This window comes from Typopeltis vanoorti, chromosome 5 (genome assembly GCF_054136105.1).
Source record: "Typopeltis vanoorti isolate ZY-2024b chromosome 5, IOZ_Tvanoo_1.0, whole genome shotgun sequence".
NCBI lineage: Eukaryota > Metazoa > Arthropoda > Arachnida > Uropygi > Thelyphonidae > Typopeltis > Typopeltis vanoorti.
In genome coordinates this window covers 41,568,882-41,593,914 of record NC_143553.1, presented here as the reverse complement: position 1 = coordinate 41,593,914, position 25,033 = coordinate 41,568,882, and the positions used below count along the sequence as shown (strand labels likewise).

At 34.6% G+C, this 25,033-nt stretch overlaps 1 protein-coding gene across 1 annotated transcript in view; it reads left to right on the top strand.

The window, feature by feature from the left end:
• Positions 1 to 25,033, top strand: part of LOC150106336 (uncharacterized) — a 580,415-nt gene that overhangs the window by 199,457 nt on the left and 355,925 nt on the right.

Here is a 25,033-nt window from a genome sequence, read left to right as displayed (position 1 = left end):
CTCAGAATCTGTCGATGGGAGGAACGAAACAGATTTCACATACAAGGTTGAATCCAACTTGACAAAACCTAAAACGTGTCTTCACACACTCAACTAGTTTCGTGAAATAAAATGTGTGAATAAAATAAAAAATTAAGCTATAAACAGGTAACTACCACAGATGAAATATTTGAAAAAGAGAGTCTAACAGTGGAATACGCACTTGTACTCTGTAGGTATCTGATAGTTGGTGGCAATACGTGCGCTAAATGTGTTATAAGAGAACACCATACTTAGTGTAATATCATGTCTTGTTTTTTGTTGCGCTGTTGTGGATGTTTTTATCATTTCCGTTGACTTTTTCGAACAGTATTGCGTAGAACTATAACCTACGTGGAATCATGTTCTCATATCACAGAGCGTTTGCAACGGAAAGCCTAAAACTTACCGATTTCATTGTTCCTGTAAAATCGAATGCGATGGAAATTTAATGTACCATTTTGAGATTAGTCGCTTTAATTAAAAAAAAAAAACTATCTCATATGCATTGCCTTCATGTGAACTCATATATGGAGGTGAAAGAATCAAAGTACATCACTCGTTTGTGATGCAGGTAACGGTCAGGAAAGAAATGCATTGATATTTTATTGTCTAAGCTGTATCTCGAAAACTGAAAGGTGCATTGGCTAGTTGGAAATCTGTTCTTATCAATTCATCTGCCATTGTGTAATTATGGAAGCTGCCATACGTCTAGTACTGCTACGTAATACACCCAAATATTCACAGTTCGGTCGGTGAGAACTGGTAAGAAAGATGACTTAATCATGAGTCCTGAAATCACTGGCAGATTGTATGATATAACATATGGCCATTTCAAGTTCTGATGTTTTTTGTATAATTTCATTCACTATAATTTTAAGGAGAGGGAGATGCATAATTTCCTTTGAAACACTAATGCAAAGGTTTCATCACGTCTAATTTTCTTCTCATTTTATTTGAGTTATTGAAACCTCATATCATTATCAGTGTAATATCACGTCTTGTTTTTTGTTGCGCTGTAGTGGATGTTTTCAATCACTTGCAGCCTCGATTTAATTCAGTGCCATCGCATTACGTTCAAAGTAGTTCTATTTAAGATCAAGTGGGGAAAAATTCTTAAATTTGTTTTTAGGACAAACTGTGTTTCAAAATGTCGATGAAGTTTATATTTATTCCTTTCCTTTTTCTGATGATTAACTTATGACTCACTTAACTTGTTGACCAGTGGTCTTCCGCACAGTTTGCTAAAAGTCTGTCTGACAGTTTCTCGAATTTCTTTCTTCAGTTCTTTAAGTTTAATACTTTTTTTTTTTTTTTTGCGAACACTCAAAAAGTGGTTAGAAATTTAGAGAGGAATGAAACCATGTGCATTCGCGTCGACTGTTGTCGACGCTTATCTTGTTTTTAGTCATTTAGTCACGACATTTTTAGTTTATGTGTTTTCTTAGATTCATGGTAAATATTTCAGCACGAGACAGGCAGTCATTATGATTCCACGTCCCTCATAGGATGATCACAATATGTTTTAAGGATTTACGTGACAGGGCCTTCATTAAGTGAGACAGTTTAAGTTTTGCATGACATTAACTTTGATAAAAATAATAATTATTATAAAGTAATCATTCTTTGAAAATGTATAAAAATATTTTTACAAAGAAATAATATATACATCTAACATGAAAAACATTTTCTTTTAAAATGTAATTTTTTATAATTATAATATTCATAATTATAAAAATGCACTTTTTTTTATAATTTTATATAAGTTTTTACATGTAAAACCAAACTTACTTTCACAGTTAATAGAGAAAAAATGCACAGCTTTGAATCGTGAGGTGTGCTGTAATCACGTTTCTGCCTGTTCCCTAATGATCAAAACAGCCGTCAGACAAATGAAAGACATACACCCTTGGGCAGATTCACGTTTTGTACCTTATGGTGAAGGTTAACTCTATAAGATCACAACTTGCCTTCGTGTGTGTGTGTGTGTTGAGTTGTGTGCAAAGACTAGTTTCGTTAGCTCGTTTCTCTTTTGCAGCTTTGTTTTTATGCCCACTCATTCCTATTGCAGCCTCTGTATTACGACATAAAGGAAATGTTCTTTCCATCAATGTATTTGATTTCGGTAATGATTATGGCAAATTGCACCAGTCTAACAAAACTATAATTTCACACCAAATCTTAATATCTTATTCTATTTATTCTATTGAGGAAATGAGATCTCCTTTGAAATCTTTTTAGTGGACTTATTTCTAAAAAAAAAAGTAACAGACATAAAATAAACAATACTCGTATGTACTCACCTAGACCTGCACATCTTAATTTTATATTGTAAATTTTAAATATCAATTATAATTGTACTAATGTATATTGTTCAATATTTGGTATTTCATGGAGAGAATGCAATTAACAGAGATTTTTGTAAAATGACACGCACAAAATTATTTAAAACTGATCGTATAGTATCTTATGTTATGAGTATTGATAACAATTATTTTTCATTGTGAAAATTAAACACGAAGATTGTCATTTCTAAATTTATTTATAAATATTTTAAGTCGATTTTTTTTGTTATGTCTTATGATGGGCATTAAATCTAGCATGTATGTATGCATATATATATTCTCCCTATTATAGCTTGGACTTTTCAGTTATGGTGGTGAACTAAAACAAAAGCAGGAGTTATGTAGACCAGTGCAGCGATTTAGTTCGCTGCCGCTTCCAGGAAACTCTTTCCCTAGCATTTTTATGAAACCTAGCGTGACTGAAATTCTACTTATTTCCTGCTCATTCTTTCCGTTCCCCCTCTCTCGTCTCTATCGAGAGACAGTGCGTGCGCGCGCTTGCACGCACACACATGCACACACACTGCTCTACCAGATTGGATATGTGCTTTCCGGTAGCAGAAAGTATATTTTACGATTCATTATGCCACCGTATTTAAATGTGGCGGAGTGCATTTAACACTGTTAAATTCCTTAATGGGCTTCATTTTCTGAATCTTTAAAAATGAAAACAGAATTATCGTATAGAATTATTTAATTTTATGAGAAATTAAATTCAGTATTATTTAGCCGAACCTAAATGTATCGAAAATTATAAAATAAAACAGACAACTCTGTTATAATCATTCGCATTTTCTGCGCACATTTTATGAGAACAATTACTTTTATTTATTTATTTATTGTTATTATTTTAACACGGTTATAAGCGTAATGTCTCTTCAGCGAAGAAACACCAATAAAGGCACCTTATACTTATCATTTAAAAAATGCTATTTCGACACATCACATTTGTGGTCTTTATATTGATCAAGAACGTTTTGAAGACCTCGGATCGATTAGCGATGTGCATTTGTACGTCAAATAATGTGAATGAGAAACCGTTAATAATCGTAGGAAAATTTGTCATAATGCGCACCTGTTTCTCGATTTCGTCACCAGTACTCGCCGAGTTATAGCAAACGACCACAAATACCCCTCTATTAGTAAAGATAACGACAACGCACACACACACATTATCGCTAAAAGCTATCACTCGGACGATGACTTTCGGACCGTAAAAGCACTCTGCCGATTATCAGTTGGGAATACTCCACTTCCGTTTTCTTGCTCCCCAGATATTTGTCTAATATAGCTAATATGTCTAATATGCTTGCAATTATTATTCTTTCCGATTAAATATTTTATTCTGAAATATTTGGTCTCCCTTAACCTATGAACTTTTTTTGAATCACATAGTGCCCAAATATCCTGACTAAGAAGTCTCCGTTGCAGGTAGAGGTCAAGCTAGTCATTCAAGGTCATCCGACTGGCATCATTTCTCACTTCTCACAGTATTAAACTTAGCTTATAATGTGGATAGGAATTAATGTATTTAAAACTCACACTATTTTCGATAACTGTTTTAACCGTAGCGGATGTATTTGCATTAGTTTTTTAGGATTATCAGCAGTGGTGCTCCGCTTTTTGAAAAATAATACTTTGATAAATAATACAAAAATAGAATCTAGAGATTCATAGAATGGATATAGCGATAGCGTTCAGAATTAAAAGTATCTTTGAGAATATAATCAACTTAAGCACTTCTTCTATCAATGTTTTTAACCACCTAAAATATACTCATTAAAGAAATTAGAATAGTCAAAGTTCGTCTACGTTGTTCTGGTATTTGACTATTCAGGAATGAGGTTTGGGAATTGGTGTTTTATTTCAATAATAAAAAAAAAAGAAAATCGAGTTAAACAAATTCTTTTGTCGAATTCGTGTAGTCATAATTTTAGATGTTTTACTGGTCTGCAGTAGATATTTTAGATGCTATAAAAGTCCGGAGCATAGTTCATGCGGCAAACACTGATTTATACCTTTTTCAGGCATCGATAAATCTGATCAGACAACAGAGATATCATTACTTTGTATGTAGTGTACTTAAATATGTGTAGGCTAACTAGAAATTATTTAGCATAGCGCAGTGACAGTCAAACAATGAATTTTTGTTTCCGTTTTAGAAATATATTCACACCGTATTGACGTATTTGCAGCTGGTCCTTTCACAACTGAAGTGAGTTGATCGGTCTCATACGCATGTGGCAGGGATTTTCCACCCGGAAACTTTTTTTATCTCGCAAAACAGACACGTTGGCCAGAGAACCCACACAGTTTATTGTCATATGCACTTAATTGTCATAATACTCTCGCTATCCTCATAGCTTTAGTTTCTTTGTCCCTAATTCCAAAACAAGAACACAAACTGACTTTAATCATAATAACTATTTAATTGCACTAGTTCTGTGCATATGAACTGTAACATTTAATGAATATTTGCTCTTTCATACACACAGAAAAAAATATTCTAATCAAATATTTTACTTACGTATAAATTTCATTTACAAGTTACCTTAAAAGTTGCACCTGCTAACATTATGATTTCAGTATTCAACTAACAGTTAACGTCTTAAAAAGTGCTAGTTGACTGAAGGTCACCAGTGCTGCTAACTCTAACTCTATATTACATGTTTATACAAACTGAGTCCTGTTTGTCGCAGTTTACACTCAGTGGCCAAACTGATAGAAAAGACATCCCCATTCTAAATGGAATGCTCACGCGACTAGTGACATACCTTACATTTACCTGCTATAAATAGACCATAGATATCCGCGGGAGATATCTGCATTCACGATTGTGTGTGAGAGAGAGAGAGAGAGATAATAATGAACAAAGATCATGACCTGAATGACTTTGAATGGGAATAATAATGGGAGCCAGGGAGGTTGGTAGGTAAGAGTATCTTGGAACCCAGTACCCTGCTAGGATGGGCCATGTGCAGAAAGTAAGTCAACGAAATCATTGGTCAGAAGCAGTTGACAGATGCGAGAATCAGGTGGAATGACATTCTACTGCACATTTTTATACACTTATACAAATTAAATGGGCACCTATTTTTCTCGAATACTTCTTACCCTTGAAAAAAATCACGGTAAGGTATAATAAAAACAAGGAAGTATGCTAAATGACTACTGTGTACAATACTGGGAAAGGGATATGACTTCCACTTAACTAACTGACAAGAAACTGCTATCGTAGGCTGCCATATTTGTGTTCAGTCACTTCCGTTGATTGCAGCAGACGCTTAGAGCACGAGATGAACTGTGATAGACGTCATTAAAATACCGAAATATGATGGTTAAAAAAAAATATAAAAAAAATCAAGCAAACCACATAAAGGGATAGGATTAATGTTTAACCAGATTGCTTGTTTCTTCGTTCTTCAACAGTAAATTTTCTCAGGAGCACAGGAGTTATCATTGCTATAGATGTCGAAGGATTACATACTCCATATCCTAAGTTTTTATGGGCTGCTGCATGCAAGCCAGTCATCCACCAAAAATAATTATCTGGTTAGCTTTGTGTGGTGCAGTGCTTGCCTAGTTGGACTGTAGACTACTGGAAAGCTGCAGTTTTGCATCCCCTTTGTTACCTGTGGTGAGGTGATATTATAGTGTGGGGATACGTATCCCTTTTTGAATTTCCATCATTAATGACTTAATTTCTTAACGGTATTAACAACACCAAACAATTTAATCAAAAGATGTTTTATTAACTGCTTATATTTCGCTGAATTTCAAATCAGCTGGGGAAAAAAATCATTACAGCTATGTGGGAGTTGCTCTTAGGATGACAGTCTCCCAAATTTTTGGCAAATTAAGGCAACCATACTTGTTCAGGTTAGGAGAATTCTTGAAAGCCATTGCTGACTCAAAAAATAATCTTTCAGATCTGTAACAACTCCTAAATAGCACATTCGTTTTCTTCCATCTAATCTTGTGTGAAGGGGTGTCCAAATCGTGGTCTGCCAGTCCTGACTTACCATAGTAATAGTAGCAAATGTATTTTTTATGTTCTTCCAGGCAGATGTTAACTGATCTTCCTGTTTGTCCATAGTAAGCCAAGTCACAGTCACATGGAACTTCATACACTCCTGGGTATGCTAAAGGATGAAGTTTATCCTTAGTGGAGCGGATCAGAATTGCTAACTTTACATGCGGTTTGAAAGTGGCGTGAAGGCCATGTTTCATCAGTACTTTGTCAATCTTTTCTGATGTACCTCTGACATAGGAATAGAGATGGTCATGTTGTGTTCCTGTGTATTAGGGGAGGGAGGAGTAATGGGGCTGTGTAGTATTTTATCTATTTTGTAGAGATTGTAGCCGTTGGCTAAGAACGTATGGCGCAGATATTTGAGTTCTGCGGTCAGAGCTGTATCGTTAGAACAAATGGCTCTGGCTTTTTGTGTGAGTGTTTTTAAAATGCCATACTGTTGGACTGGATGATGATGTGATTGTTTATGTAGGTATCTTCCTCTGTGTGTGTGTGTGTGTGTGTGTGTGTGTGTGTGTGTGTGTGTGTGTGTGTGTTGGCTTTCTGTAAACGGGAAAAGATAGTGATCCGTCTGAAAGGCAGGTGACTAATGTTCAATATTAGTCACCCGCCTCATAGAGACTTACTGGAAGAAGAGGGGGTTATGCAGAATAGAGCTTCGGATTATTTAATTCTTTGCTCGCCTGTGACGGAATTGTTAGGAAAAAAAAGGGAGAGAGATAAATCATTATATTTCAAGGAACACAACATGACCATCTCTATTCCCTATGTCAGAAAAGATAGCCAAGGTACTGATGAAACATGGCCCTCGCACCACTTTCAAACCGCATGTAAAGCTAGCAACTCCGATCCGCTCGCCTAAGGATAAACTTCATCCTTTAGCACACCCAGGAGTGTATGAAGTTCCCTGTGACTTGGCCTACTATGGACAAACAGGTAGATCAGTTAACATCCGCCTGGAAGAACATAAAAAATACATTCGCTGCTATTACTATGGCAAGTCAGGTCTAGCAGACCACGATTTGGACACCCTTCACACAGGATTAGATGGAAGAAAACGAAGAAGTGCTATTTAGGAGTTGTTACAGATCTGAAAGATTATTTTTTGAGTCAGCAATGCTTTGAAGAATTCTCCTAACCTGAACAAGTATGGTTGCCTTAATTTGCCAAAAATTTGGGAGACTGTCATCCTAAGAGCAACTCCCATATAGCTGTAATGATTTTTTTTTCAACATTAGAAAAAATAAACAAGACTTGAGATCTTTTGTACACTGCAATTTTATTGTTTTACTTACTCACTGTCGCGTGTACAAGTGTGTTGTGCTCTGATGATGCTGATTTTAAATTCAGCGAAATATAAGCAGTTAATAAAACATCTTTTGATTAAATTGTTTGGTGTTGTCAATACCGTTAAGAAATTAAGTCATGAATAACCGTCGACATCTAAGCTTATTTGTTATATTGAATTTCCATTTGTAGTGCCCTGAAAAAAATGAAAACCTAACTTTATACTTACATTCTGAACAATTTCGTTTGCAGGTATTAGTGATAATGTGCAATAAGCCTCATGGAGACTTATTGGAAGAGGGGATTATGCAGAATAGAACTTCGGATTAATTAATCCTTTGCTCGCCTGTGACGGAATTGTCAGGGAAAAAAAAGGGGGGGTGGGGAATCGTTATATTTCAAGAAGCAGCGACATCGTTGGACGAAAAAGATGCAAACATTAGATGACTAGCATAAGTCCAAATTTGAATCTTGTAGAGCACTTTTGGGAAGAGTTAGAATTCATTTAAGAGTAGCACCAATACTTCAACTTTGCTGCAGGAAATGACTGCCAAACAGGTCCAAAATACGTGTATCTATTAGCATTTGCCAGAAGTCTACCCAGGAGACCAACATCTGTGATTGTGGCCAAAAATAAATCAGCAGTGCATTGAAGTTTATGAAAATCAGGAGTTTTCAAAACACTGTGGAGTCCTGGTAATTTCTGCGACGTCCTTGCCCACACACACACACACACACACACACACACACACACACACACACACACACACACACACACACACACACACACACACACACACGCACGCAAAAAAAGTTTTAATAGTAATAATTACGTGAATTGTACGATATGAGAAAATAACGATGTTTCGGAGCTTGAATGAATTTCTGGAAGACTGTAGGCAACTACATTCATCCTTTTAGTTAAGTAACACTGCCTGCCTTATTTCTTTGAAAGGAAATATGGCTGCATAACATAACCTTCGTTACTTGATAGAAAAAAACATTTATCCGTTTTCATTTTAACTGGATTATTTTTTTGAATCTAAAGTTGGAAAATTAGTTGTTGCAGTCTTTTCGAGTGGGATACTCTGTTGTTGTCGTCGTGTGCGGTTCTCCCAATTTTCCTCATCCGTCCCTTAGGACAGGACGAACAATGAGCCCTTTAACGAGGGATTTTTAAGTATTTTTGACTGTAGATCCGTGTGTGTTCACGGGCCGGTTGCCTGTTCTGAGGGACGAAAACCACAAGTTTCCGGGTGAAAAAACCCTCTACCTCCTTATGAGACCGGCTAACTCACCTTTAGTCGAAAGAGACCAGATAAAAGTTCCTACGTTATAGACGGGAATCGAACCGAGGTCTTTCCGACCAAAGGACTTCGTCCTATACCGACTGAGCTACGGGATGCTCTTCTTGCCGAAATAATGTCAAAACACAAATCTCATAGTTTGTATCGTTCTGCACATTGTTTTTATTTCAATAAATGACATTCATTTATGAACATTATTTAAATTAGATATTTAAGTTAAAATTTCCGTTTGCCGTGGAATATTATACGCGCAAAAAACCTAAATGTTACTTCCGAATGTGTGCTTACATCACAGTATGCATGAATTTGTAATTTAAGAACACAGCAATTTCAGTAATTTTATGCTGAAAAAGAAACCAAATATGAATGTTTTTAAATGTGATTGATATTAGATATTATATTATTAAAATTACCTGATGTATTAATCTTTGTTTTTTATTTGTAAAACCAAATAATTTAATAAAGGGAAAGGAAGCCATTGAAAAATGTTTATAAAGCGAATTGAAATCTTAATATAATGTATACCATCCTTGTCATCCTCTCTATTCTAAGTAGTCAGGTGTTTCCAGCTGCGTTTTCATTATACCTCAAAGAAAAAAATAAAAAATAAATCGGAGTTTATTTTCGTACATTACAATAATTATTATCATTAACAAAATTAGGATGGGCAGAATTCTCTGTGTGTAGATTAGGGAATAGGGTTGGAACATGTTGCAATACCGAAACAGGTTTGGGTTGGTTGTGTTGCCCAAACAGAACAGAATATTCAGTTCCTTGTTTCATTAATTATAATGGTAGAAACTGGAAATCCATTTTTGACATGCTGTTTTTTTTTTTTATTATTTTATTTTTTTTTTAAGATTCTGCTTTTTCTTGTTCCACTATATCCTACCTCCTCTGAGCTGTTCATAAACATGCTAGCAAAATCTAATCGAGATTGGATCTAAACTGAGCCCAACTGATAGAAAGACGGGCAGCCTGTATTATTATAGATATTGTAGTGGAAACTTGCGAAGCTACTAATCCAAAACAATAAACTGAAATGCCAGTAATTATTATTTTATATTCTATTTATAAAATCCCGAAAACATTATCAAAATATCCAACACTATATATATAAAGTGTTATATAATATACACTGTGGTTGTACCTTTCGAAAACTAGAGTTAATTCGCTCTCCCTTTTCACCTGTTCATCCAAAGATGGATTGAACACTAGTCTTTTTAATGCAGCTGAGGGCATTAAAGTCCTTATGAAAGATCCTTTGCGTCGTAGACGGGATTCACGGGATTCCATTGAAGGTTATTGATCTGCAGTGGAATCCCATCTACGGATTAGAATGCCTTGCTCCTAAGATTGGAAATTAGTGATTCTAAGTTTCTAATCCCAGGACATTATATTATAAATTAATCGTTTGGGATCTTAGAAGCGCATTATAAACGTTTTTGATTGACAAATCAAAAACAAATTAAAGCCTGTAATCCTGACCTGATTAGTCCAGTGGTTGGTATATCCACTCTCCAACAATCAACTGGCCACGGGTTCGAATCTCGCCGGGAGCATTGATGCTTGTGATTGTCCTTAATGAGATGAATTTCATCGCCCATAGTGAGACCACCTCCCTGCTGAATGGAAGCTACATCTTAAGTGGCTTTAAAAAAAGTTCTGCGTTTGATCTCTAGAGCCAAGTTTCTGGATTATGTAAAAAATAAATGGATAAATAAACTACAAAAAATGTATATATATAAATTTATAAAAGTAGAAAAATATCATTTGCCCACCGTCGGTACTAATGTACTATAAGTTCACAACCAGGGCCATACTTATGCACAGATACACGAGGCTCTAGCTGGGCCCCTCGAAAAATTAGGAGCAATATAAGGGCCTAAATCATGATGTAGGGAGCCCCCCTGAGGACTCTAGCGCCTTAGGACCCGCCCGCCTCGGGAAAAGTGTAAGTACGACCCTGTTCACACTTTTCATGGGTGGGAGTCATAATATACAGTGATTTTTATGGGACTGTACGCAACGGTACGCCTCACTGGCATCTTTATTAACATATGATATATGGATGAGATACATTTAGAAATTTATAATATTCAGAATTGTTTACCTGGTATGCAAATAAACTTACAATTATTTGATGAGATTTGCATCGTTCGCTACGTCTATTGTTAAGATATTTGTTATATACTTGTGTAATAATTTTATGCTTAACAAATTAATTATATGTACCATATAATTAATTTGCAGTTCTTATTCTGAAAACATTATCACAATATGAAGTCAAATATTAATAAATAATTTTAAGTTTTCAAATCCGTTGCTCCATGCCATAATTTTTGCATTTATAAGCTAGCTTAACTTCTTAGTCAATTGCAAGCAATTCCTATTAATTGCAATTAAAATTACGTTGGCAGGAAATGACTCAGACTTTAGATAAAGCATAGTGAAATACTTTTTAATTGGAGTAAAAACTTTAAAAAAAACACGTGATTTTTCTCATATCACTGAATACCTTCAGTGATGAATACCTTCAGTGATATGAGAAAAATTCATGTCAGAAGGATTTGAAATATCCTCAAGTCTTTAGATGGCAAAGCGAGATCTTATGTGCTTTGCCATTAAGTTCCACTCTCTCTTTGCCAAAATTCAGCAATGAACTATTTCTATTGTGCATATGAATCCAAAGTTTTTTCATGGATTCATGTGTAATGGATTAAAATAAAAGCAATTTTCGACAGTCACAAAACTCTTTTGCTCTGAATTTTTAAAGATTTATGCATGATATACGAAGGATCCTCGTATCAGTAATTCAGTGTGTTATTTTTGTTGCATCTGTGAGGCAAACTCAAATGAGATGAACGGGTTAAAAATTATTTTAAAAAAAAGAAAGAAAAAATATATAAATATACTGTATATTTGAAATGAAACTTGGATTATCGTAGGGAGAACTTCAGAACCTTTTGATACATGGGTAGAGCTCATTAATTTATTCAGAATTGAAATCCCCTCCATTCGCTACAAATTGACACAGTTGTCCATTGAGTCTAAGTGCATTTCAGGGCTAGCTCGATGCCTTGATTTCCTGGAAATGTAAAGACAGGAACTCTTTGGTTGGATAGAAGTTGGTTGCAATTCGTCTGGGAATTTCAACTAAGGAAGCCCTTAATATTAGCTGGTCTTACATAAACGGTAGGCTGTGTAGGAAGTTTTCTTGCAGATTTTTTTCCCTTCTGGGAACTTGGGTTTTCCGCCACACACACACACATACATATATATATATATATATATATTATATATATATATATATATTATATATATATATATATATATATATATATATATATATATATATATATATATATATATATATATATATATATATATATATATATATAAATCTAATCGACCTGGGAATGCACGAATGACGAGTGTATTATTCTTGTATATTAAGTATTTAACCTTAATCTTCTGGATATGACTAAGCAAACCAGACCTGCGTGATTTTTTTTTTAATACTAATTCACCATTTAAATTGAAATTGTCCGTAACACTCTAGGATTGAATTCGTAAATGCAGATGAAATCTCGCCCAAAATTTATTTTTAATGACGAGGAGTGAGAATAACACATGGAATTACAACGCATTTATGTTGTGTATGTTAATTTTCAATGCATTTTTGAAACCATTCAGATAAACTGTATTTTCTACCAAAAATTGGGCTAGAAATTTCTATTAACTTAAAAAACATTCCGCTAAGATCCCGGTCTAATCATCTGCAACTAGTAATTTTTTTGCGCTTCGGAAAACATGCTTTGTTTCTTTGCAATTGAAAAATGTCCTTTTGTTTCTAATGTTTCATTCAGGTCTCCAACAACAACAAAAACTTAATTAAAACAAGTGATTTTTTTTTTTTTTAAACAGAAAATATGTATACAATTTTTGTATATTGTAAGTGCGTACTTCTTGCTCTAGATTAGTTGTGCCACTGGTTCTAGTGGCATATTCCTCATTCTAAGCACTTCTATATGCAACTGGGCACTGGATGTTCTCGCTTTGTGTTTTATTTGTTCAAATCATGCTTTGCAATGTGTTGCGAATGCCGAGAAGACAAGAACTTTAGTGACGATTTTTTTTTTTTAATTTGGCCATTATGTTTTATTATGTCTGTAATTTTTTTTTTTCCTTTCTAACTTCATAATCCACTCACTACCACGACTAGTGTGCTATAACTCTATATTGAAAAAAAAAAAAAAATCTCGGATATTAAGGAGAGCATATTTAATTTCTAATAAATGAATTTGGGCGTAACATAGCCTTTTCTTTTTTTTTCTTTTTTTTTTTTTCAAGATTATTAAGTGCCATTATTTAGTTATATAACCATTCAACAACTAGAAAATCTTCCCGGAATTTTTGTCAAGGAAAAAAAAAGTAAAAGAAAGAAAAGAAACCAGATAGTGCCGTTTATCCAAAATAAGCATTTCATTCTCGATTTTCAATTAACTTGCGTTCTTTTTCTTTATTATTATTAGTATCTTGACTGGTTAAAGAGATTTCCCGGAAACTCAGACTAAGGCCTCTTTTATCCAACTCTTGCCATTACTATAATAAAAGAAGCAGCTGCTGGTGTTTATGACCTGGCTGTTGCAGCCTTGCGTTCGTGAGCTCGGTCGATAGGCTCGCCAGCTATCGATCTTCCTCTAGATGGCCCAGATATTCCTGGTGGAGGGTGTGCCCGAGGAGCTCTTCTTGTTCAGAGTATGAATCAAGCTTAATCATTTCCTTGCGTCTCGAGAGCCACCTTAATGGGCTCTGCTGTTGCACGTGGGTTTGCAATATGAGGTTATCGTATGACCATTCTAGTGGCTATTTTCTTGTTCCTGTAATTGCGACGCGTGCCAACGCTGGAAACGAGGTTATGTTGAGGGGGAATAAGAAATAAAGCAGAAGAAAAGATGTAGTTTATTCGGCACGATTTTATACTCATATGTAAACCGAAAACGTTCCTACCATTAAATTGAAATTCTAAAATTTATTTTGATTTATTTAATTCATAATAAGGATTAACATATTTCAGAACGCTTTGAAACTATAAAAATTAAGCACAAAGTTGAAGTAATGATCACTGAGTATCATGGCTAATAAACTAAGATATTAAAATTCTTTGAGTATTTGTTTAACATACTCGCTACGATATATACTCTTTCGCAGAGAAATAGCACAAGACTATTACCAAGTCAGTATTACATTCACTGTATAGTCAGTTTGACCCCTTCCTATTGTCTTTAGCGTCCACCCCCACATGATGAATCCTTTGAAACTCCTAATCAGAAGAGTAGCTCAGTTGTGTTAGCCACTTAGAAAAAGATCGACTCATTGCAATAGTTCGAATAATAGGATTACTGATTTCATTTAATGAAGTGGTGCATGTTGGTTGAAAACATACCATGGTGCAGGTCAAAATTCTTCATCACTACAACGCTATCTGCTCAAGCAGATTTGGTGAACTACATGATATCCTAAGAGCAATTAGATACATATTTTTTTTAAGCATTCATTTGTTAGTAACAACATGAAATATCGAATATTGTAGAAGTACAGTTTATTATCTGTAAAAATGATGTGGTCTGACTCTTCAAATAGGAGGCATAGATGATTTTTATTGTCCCGATACAAGACCACCATCTTGTGTATAGGAAGTCTGAAGTGACCTAAAATCCTTTCCACAGAGCAGGGTTCCCAGATGATGACAGACAATTTAACTCTTAAATTGTCTGTCATCCATGGCATTAATGTATTATTGATTTCCAAACTTTTTGTGCCTCGGATTTTTATAAAAATAGATAAATTAAACAGCGTCAAAATGCTTCTTCCAGTGTTAGTGAATATCAGTTATTGAATCTGATCTGGCTGAGGAGGAAACTAATTTTTTTCTGTGGGGATTTGTATTGCTTCAGAATATAATTACTGAATCCTCTACATCGATAAAAGACTCACTTATCACTGAAAAAAAAATGAGGTTTTTTTTTTTTAAATAATAACATGCATTTTTGAAAAAAAATTAAGCGGCGATTGTTTCCCTCCAGCTCCCATCTACGAACAAACACATGAGATTGTTGGGATGTTATATGGAAATCCTATTTCAGGTTCTGTAACAGACTGGATGCGCGAACATTCAGCTCAGAAGAGCTGCGTATCGATTGTTTGGCAATAAGCGTGGGATGTCACGATTTCGCCATTCTTTTGCTTTGTCTCTCTTTCTCTATATACTTAATGTTGCCCGTCTGAAACACCTTTTCCCAACTAGAGTTGGCTTCGATCGAGGCTCCTTAGTGAAACGACCTTGAATATCACGAAATAAATCCATCATGGTTTTTCCAGTCTGTTGGTGATAGTATTTCCAGACATCTCATACTTCGCAATAGTATGTATAAAAACTCTTGTCAGCCATTGCTCACCTGAAAAAATAATTTGATAAATTTACATACAGATTAAAATTTAGAAACACATTTAGAAATACAGATTAGAAACACATTAGAATCATGTGATGGTAAAACTTTTCTATTCTCCTGTCAGAAAACTATTATCCAACGAACCTGTAAATTCATAAGTGGGCTGATCAAAGCGTTTGAGGACAAACTTTGAAAATTTTAATACATTGTTAGAGACTGAAGGTTAATTCCCATTAAACGGTTCTTTTTTGCATGTGCTCACTTTTTCCCCCAACCTTCTTATCACGGCTAGAAAACTATTTCATATAATTTTTTTATGTCAACATAATTAACTTTTCAGAGTTGTTTGCGCAAAAATTGCAGTATAATTTGGAATTTGAGGAAACGTTATCATGGCTAAATTTTCATGTCATCGGATGTCTGTTTTTGCGACACCATAGGGACACTTCTAAACAATAGTTTTCCTTGATAATTCTGGTCGTGTGGAAAGCACTCTTTATGCGCATCGCCTTCGTAATTTTTTTTTTTTTAAATATAAAAAGTTACTGTTATTTTTGTTCGCTAATTCAGTGTTCCTTCATCCAATGGGTAAATTCAAAACCACTCACACGGCTCATTACTAAGTATTTGAATCAGTTTGACTTGCCAATTTTTACACGAAACTTAATACACAAACATACAACTGTATTAACCAACCCTCCACAAATAAATGCAGCAGTTCAGTGGAAACACATGACTGTGCATAACGCAGTGGCTCATCCCTTCACCAAAGAAAAATTAATCTGCACATTTTTTGATTAGATCTCTTTTTTTTTAAATTTTTCATTATAGAAAAATTTATAATGAGTAATTTGGGATAACACATTATATTAATAGTGGTCTGGCAGTCGGCAAAAAATTATAGCGTTGTTTATTCGTAAGCCCTGTTACCAGCCTGGCGCCGTTCGTCATCGTTCAGTAATTGACTTGTAATCAGCTGTGACATAGCCTCCAACTTCCTTGTTTACCATGTGATGCCAGATATTTACAAAAACCTAAAGAAATAATGGAAAAGTATTTTCATCTTTTGTTTTCCTCCTTACTGTTACCACCCGGAATGCAGAGTGCTACTGAATTATCTGTTATGCCACTGACTTATTTTTGTTGACCTTAGAAAAATTTCCTTATATATTGTATTTTTGGCTTCATTGAATACTAATGGAATGAGAAGGCGGAACGAAAGAACGATCTCTTTACCCGAGATCCATCTCGAAGAGATAAATAATGCAATGCTTCTTTTGTATGTTTTATCTCGATGAGATTGAGTAAGGGTCGTAAGAACGTATACACAGGAATTTCCTGTTCGTAGTAAAATAAACGAAGAGCAAAAATATCAGATAGCCACCTTATTAATCATAATTCCGATTTTGAAACATGAAGATAGTGCGAAAAGTTTGACTGTTTATGATGGAATATAAATCATGATGGAACATAATTCCGTATTTAATATATGTAATGCTTTCTTTGGAGCTTGGGGAACGATTAGTAATGTAATGTGATGATGCTGTTAAGAGTTTCTACACTCGCTCGCGCATACCTGTTGCCATTTAGCATGTGTCACTAAGTGTGCAATATTGTGGCAGTTAATATATAATTATGTTGCATAATATTTCAAGTCTGGAACTAATAGCAAAGGCCATTGCTTTAGCGGGAAGTTTTGGTGGTGACTTTTCTACTTAAGCAATCGGTATTTGTAATGCTTTTAGCATGTAGTTTGTCATTTATTACACGGGTTTCTGTAACTTGACTGTGCTTTTATTTTATGTTTCATATTATGATTTTATAACTGCTTTTTTGTTCTTGATAAGCGTGTTTCTTTTATGCATATGTTTAAATATATTCATGTTTAAGACTAGTAATTATTATTACTTATATTTACTTGTACTCAATACGGAGTCCAAATAGTTCGCAGAACATCATGTCATTGCTTATTTTTGGCACATAATTTGCTGAAAAGAAATATTGTCAATAAACGCTGAGTTACTTATCTTATCCAAGCGGATACCAACAAAGGTGGAGCCAAGTTCGTTTGTAATCAGGTATGCTATCACTATTAGAAACTTTATTTTGTTGTAACCAAGCAAACATAACAACGGTTGCGATTTCTTTAGCAATGTGCAGGTGTTTTGACTAAGTATATCCTTTCGAAAATGTTTGTCACTGAATTTGTTCATCCTGACTTACGCTCACGCGTAAACCTACACTTTTTTTTACCGTGTAGGCATTCGGAACCGAAATCCTAGGGAATAGTTTCCTCCAGATAAACTGGGGAGAAAAACCCTGCGGTCCAAGCCCAAGACCGGCTAACTTGGCTATGTCTGAGAAAGATCCTTAAGCTCCTCACGTCGGCGACGGGAATCGAACAGAGGACACTCCTTTCTGAGGCATATGATTGCGAAGCGCATAACCACTCGGCTAACCGCGCGGACACTGAATTTGTTACCTTAGAAAAGATTTAAGATTCGCCGATTGGGAATCATTTACTTGTATTATTATTGCAGTGTTTAGGCAGTCATTTTGTATTCAACAACATACGAGTAAGTTGTCCTTATTACAAAAAGTCGTTTTTATAATCCCTCCTACTAAAGTGTGATATCATTTGAGAACGAATTCCGAAGAGGAATGTCTTTTTCTTCCTTTGCATGGTTACCGATCCCTGACCTATGTCCATAATGTATGTGACTAATATATGCCAACTGTATTACCTATTTTCTCTAGAGAGGAAAACAATCTTCCAATTTCACTTTACTCTGAATAATTTACCTCGTTCAAGGTCTCTTTTCTTGGGAGAACCTAGTCATTCACGGTATTATGGTTGCTTTTTTATTTCTTCATTTATTATTCTATAGAAAGAATTGTTGTTCCAAGACAATTTTTAGCGTTACTTAATTTGAACCTTGCTTATATATATATATATATATATATATATATTATGAAGAATTAAATGACTAGAACCGAGATTTAAGTAAAAAGGTTTTAATATAAACACACTACTAGTTTCGGCCTGTAACAGCCTTCTTCAGGTGACATTATAAAAGAAAAAACACTAAACATTGAAGGTTAAAAGACTATGAACAACACAGACAGTCTTTATACATAATTAGCATGAAAACGTTGTAATTGTATTTGAAGCTGTTCTTTCGTTTGTTGCATTGTTGGGAGAGTGCGTGTTTGCTACATCACGTGAACGCCAGTACATGATTACAGCTGAATGACTATCTGGGAGGTTGTAGCTTAAGTTGTTATTTAGATGAACAGGATTGAAGATGATTTCTCTAGATTCCACAATTTTTCTCTCTATTTCGTCACTGCAACGGAAGATGTTAGTAGATTTTTCCCAGCAGACTTTGTGACTTTGGTTATCATCATTAGGATTAGCCGAGAAAAGGATATGACTTGATAATGCACTCGCTCGCTGTCTCTTGTAAGTAATATCTCTCATGTGTTCTTCCATACGCATTTCGACAGATTTGTCTGTCTGCCCGAAATAAGGAATATCGCAGTCATATAATATTTTATATACACCAGGGTATTTGAGTTGATGATGACAAGGTTTTGGGTGGCTAATTAAGGAACGGATCTTTGGAAGTGGAGTGAACAAAGTTCTGATATTATATTTTCTTAGAACTTTTGCTAATTTGTGTGAAACAGTACTTATGTAAGGAATAGATATATTGCCTTTGAATCTGTTTGTTTCTTCTGAGTGATGTCTAGGAGGATTAGGAAGGAATTTGTCAATGATTTTCTTGGAATATCCATTACAAACATATATATATATATATATATATATATGTTTGTAACTAAATATTTTATTAAAATTCGTAGTGTTAAAGTTTATTCATTGTAATTTATTACCCATAATTAAAATTAATAGTAATATTCTTCTGTTTTATTCATTCCTATTTTTAACTTTTCGGTATGAAAGTTGTTTTAAATGGATTTTGAAATAAAGCATGATAGTTTTTTTTTTTTGTGTGTGTGTGTGTGTGTGTTTGTTATGTACGTGAATGAGTGCAGTGTTTCTAATGTATTCTAATGTAAAGTTTTTATTCCTAAAACTTTTTTGTATTTTGATTTTGTATTATTAGAACATCTGCCCACAAAGGAACGTTCTACTTCTCTTGAACTAGTGCTTTGTTATTTTTTATTCTCTGCTCACAAGGAACATTGTTTGAATCGTGTTCTTCCTTCCTTTCTTGTTTCTCGTAAGCCGTATAATGACCAGTGTTTCAGTAAGAACCTGGTTTTAGAGGTCACAGGGGTCATTCGTACCGCATTCCCTGCTTTCTCTCTCTCATATCCCCGTGTTTAACTCTCTTTCATCATTCTTTCTGTCTATCCCCCCCCCCCTCTCTCTCTCTCTCGCGCGCGCGCTGTGTTCTTCCCTCCCTTTCCCGCTTCCTTCCGTGGGAGTTTATGGAGCTAGCGGCACGACAAACTTGCCGTGACTCATTGTGGGCTGGAGTACTCTGTTCTATAGGGGTGACCTCATGAGCTCGGATGGGAGTTACTCGCCACAGGCGAACGTCACGCCCGCCTGCACCCCAACTCTCGTGGGCTGTCTGGTTGACGATTGGCCTTGAAACTGTCACACTGAGGTCAGCCATAACCACAAGCAGTGTGAGCTCTGTGTGTGTTTGGGTGTTGGCTTTCGTATACTCTTAATGTTGGATTCCGTAGTGTTAGGAATAGCTCCAACTGAGCTGTAAACAAGGTAAGAATCAATATAAACAAATCGCAATAGAAAATGCTAGTTGCAGTAACGTACTTTGTTTCACGTAGCGAAATGTAATGATATCAAGGCCATCGATAACAAGTTCAACATTTTATTGCTTTAAATGCGCAAACTAGTAAAAAACTATGTATGGTAGAAATTTATATCTAGAAAATAAGTTCATTTACTAATAAAGTAAAGTAGTCATCATATTGCTTCATTAAATTTTCATTTGCCACATTTTACACAAACAAAGAACAACGCCATTTATGTTGAGTACTTTAGAAGTATGCTGTTCATGTCCCCACATTTGGATTATTTGTGTAAGAAAGGGTATGCTAACTTTTATTAACTTAAACTTTAAACACCCGTTTATATAACGACAGCGGAGTATTGAAGTGATATTAAATTGTTATATAAATGGTAGGTTTTTTTCTATTCCATGCTGTATCTGAAAATATGGTCGTGGACAAGTTCGATATGCAGTCGACCCCAAGGACTTCATTAGCTTCTGTGAGGTTGGATTATTATTACGTGACACCTCCAGGGAGTCCAAAGACTCCCTTCACTCTATGGTGTATAATTATTTTAGGACTGCAATGATCGCCATATTTGTCTCCTTGTAAACCCTTTCTCACAACTTTATTCTAGACTGTTTCCCTTTGTAGTTAACTATCGAATTGTAGATGCGAGTTTAGTACACTGCAAGAGCCATGTTTGTAGACAGTTGTAAGTTTAAGCTTTTCCGAGGTCGCAGACTTGCTGATTAACGTGAAACATATTTGCATTTTTAAAGCGTGCAGCATAATGGTACAAGGCCACAGGCAGCGGTTTGCCACGCCTGTGTTTGAAGTTGGATATATGAATGGTTCCAAAGATATACAGGTTAGCGTTAAGTGTAGCACGCACCTATCTATGTTTTTTTTTTAATTGTATATAAAAAATTTTTGAAATAAGTGTTAGCAGTGAGAAACTGAATGATGTTAATAAAAACAATTGCCAAAGTAAATTCTCTTTCTTTCAGTTAAAATAATTTGCAAAAAAAATTACCGTTTGTTTCAAACGGTAATTTTTTTGCAAATTAACTACTGCAAACAAAGTACTTAAAGTTGGCAACTCACCTTTTTTTTTTTTTTTGATCTTCATATCAAGGTCATTGTCTGTAACATTACACAAAACCATTCATCCACCATTGCGCTATAGTAAAGTACAGTAAGACTGAACTTGTTAATCTATACTCGTCTAACCTCTCATGGGAAAAAAGAAATAAAAAAAAATCTGTTGTTCAAGAAATTATAGGCTTCCAATTGAAGGATATAGTATTTAGACCTAGAATCTTGTTACTATAAGAGCAGTATTTATATCAGAATGAACTAGAAATTGTCGCGTTTTCCACAAATCCATTAGAATCGCATTTCTTCTCAGTCGCTTTCTCCCAAATCGGTATTAATGCTTGTATGGTAGGACCACTGTTATGGGAGATCCAAAACTGGATCTCCCATAATAGAGATAACTGCAGACCTACACAACGAATGAAATGTATACGTTGTACTCATAACGCATTCTATTTCTTATTTTATTTATTTATTTGTAAACTAAGGCTTAGCATGTACTAATCTGAAATGCTCTTTACAATAGTAAATTCAACTGCTTGCATACTGTAAATCAGATATGTGTCAAAACTAAATCCTTCACGATTAATTTTTACATATAATGGTATTTTTCTAGCTAATCGTTAGATATTCAGTTTTATATAATAGTACTAAAACAAAACGAATAAAAATTCGAAATAAATTACTCAGTTTATGAAAATAAGTTGTAATTGTAACAACAACAACAAAAAAAGTCTGCCCTTATTTTAATCAAAGTGTAGTTTATCATATATTAAAATTGTTTCAAGGCTGCAGATCATAAAAAGTACCATAAATAACTAGTTATCTTTTGCACGCTACGGTTTGTGCCTACGTTGTATTGTGTTGTAACGTGTACCCCGTCTAAACAGTTACTGGTTAATACCTACCCGCATGGAGGGGGAAACAGAAGGTGAGACAAACGAGGCAAATCCCTTGGGCTTCCACATTTTAGAGGCCCATACTTCATCATACTTTAATGTACAGTATTAAAGTGTAAATGGAGCCTCCAATTTTTATGATCTAGCCTAAGGTTCTCACATTCCTTGAGTCGTGCCTCCCGCACATGAAATACTTATTGATACCCCCCCCCCCCTTCTGGTATATAAAGTGTAGCACCGGAATTTTTCATAATTAAAAATAATTAACAGTTAAATGCTTAGAATTCAAGAAAAAATGGCCAAACTTTTTTTTTTCGTTTGTTCAGACAGAAAAATTTAAATATGATAAAAGAAAGCATAATGTCTATTTTCCTTATGTGCTCTGTTCAAAAGAAACTGTTCGTGGTAAGCTTAACTGATGGAATTTAAAAAAAAAAAAGTCTAGCTATTTGCTAAACGAATGGTTTTCGCTGTCAGAATTTTGCCAGTAGAAAATAAGCTATTCATCTTTTTTAAAACCACGTGAAGATAAATCCGTCGTCAATGAACACCGTAAATGCACAATATAGGTCTTAGCACCAAAAATAATCGTGAATTGTTGCTTAGCCGGAACGAGAAACAGTGATTTATTTGTGTAAACATTCGTTTTAATAAAAATAAAAATTGATCCGACTTGGCCTACCATGATACAATCTTCACGACTATGTACACATTATCTGAGATAAAAGAAACGAAGAGAAACGGTAAACGCTGCAGATAATGAAGCTAACAATTGGAACTTTAGTTTGCATTAGCTGAACAGTTTTCTTCGTTTACTAGTGAAAATTTCTTGATGGACACCAGAATCTCAAGGATCGTCACTTTCTAGACAAAGCAAGCAGAATAATAGTAAAGAATTAGACATCGCATTTTGAACTTTATTCACTTTCGCGTGAAAATCGAAATGATCTGAAGCTTTTCTATAGTTGTATCACCTGCTGAATGAATCGAAAGCTGCTTCTGTGAGCAGTAGAAAAGATTGTAAAATATTTTTCATTTGTCAACAACCAACGAAGCAAAAAAATTGAAACAAATAGAAAATATATCACTGATGGACAACCAAGGGCATCATAGGATATTGGATATTGTTATTTTTTGTTAAATGTGTGCCGATTTTTCTTTTTCTGTAAGGGAAAAGTAGAGCGGCGAATATGAAGCAATTATGCACAATAAGAGATCTGATCTCTGTGTTATTTCATGTGTATCCTTGATATCCAAAATGGGAAGTACAGTGAAAGATCTAGGCGTTTCCCTTGTATATCAAGGAACTTATTTTGTCTGCTATCCATCTAATGTTTTGCTGATGATAGTACACTATTCTCCTTTTTTCCCTTTCGTTTGAGAAACCTAATGAAACACGACGAATATTCTTCCAGAATAACACTTCATGTTTTTAAATAACAATCTCTAGTACTGTATATTTTCCAAGAGATATTATATCTATTTGTCGTTTTGGTAATCCACAAGGATTTAATTTCTTTTCTGGGACTCTCCAGACGTAATTTTCCTTTTCAAAATTATTCCTCAAATCTCGCTGACTCCTTTTGCATAGATATTTTTTTTTTTTTTTTTTTACTCCATTCAACAGAGGGTTAATGTCTTAAAATATGCGGTTTTTTTTTTTTCTGTTCTCATACATACGCGTGCCTCAATGCATTCGATTCCTAAGCATAATACTCAAGTACCTAATAAGCACAAATGGTTTTTTTTGATATTTTGAAATCATTCACCTGAAACCAGCAATTTATAACATAATTTCCACGTCGTTGAACTAGCATTTTCCTTCATTCCCTTTTTCAAGTAGATTCACATTATAGTCGATATGTCGTAATTGGATTATCAGTAATTCTCTAAATGTACTTAGAATGCACATAAAAAAATAAATTTAAAAAAAAAAAAACGTCGTCCGTGTAGTTCGTCGTGAAGCTTTGATTGTGCTGGATCTATATAATAACAAGTAAACTTAAAGCAGATTTCTAATAGTACTTGTTTTTTCTCTCTCTCTCTCTCTTTCTCAGATATATGACAAAAATATTATTGGCAAAACATGCTTAAAAAATAATTTAAGGAAAATATTATGATATAATTAAGGATTATAACAACTTCCAAATGGTTATTAACTGCGTTTTTTAATCGATGTGATTAAAAAATTGTTGTTTTTTAAACAACAGTGAGTTCACAAAAAAGATTACTATGGAACTCCGAGCAATACCGCTTTATTCTAGCAATTCATATTATGTTGAAGAAGCCCATAAATATTTGATTTACTCTTGTGACAGAATGTAGATTCGAAGAATAATGTTTAAAAATTTATGTGTGTGTGTGATCGCTCACAAGCAATTCGAGAAATAACTACATTAATTTTGTTCCTTATTTTTGTTATTCATACAAGAAATTGTTGTTTGCAACCATAAGATTAGCTTGAATACAGTGGGGAAAATTAATTCTTACCTGTACAGTAATGAATCCTTTTGGTCGACGAAAGGGAGTAGAAACTCAAAGAACATTCCTTGTAGTAACTCAGTTCAGTTGTTTACTGAACTTGCAGCAAAATGTAGATTTTATAGTGTAATTTGGTAGCTGCAATGCGTGCGTGCGTGCGAGAAAGACTAGCGTAATTTCCTTCTTCGAGTATTTAGACACTTGGTTCTCCTGAAGGAATGTATCCCTAGAGCGATATATCATCATAGAAAGACACACACTACTAGGAGCACGTCCATAAATTATTAACGCTCTCGGGAGAAAAATGCTGTGGTTTTGTAACAATAGAATAGGAGAAGTCTAC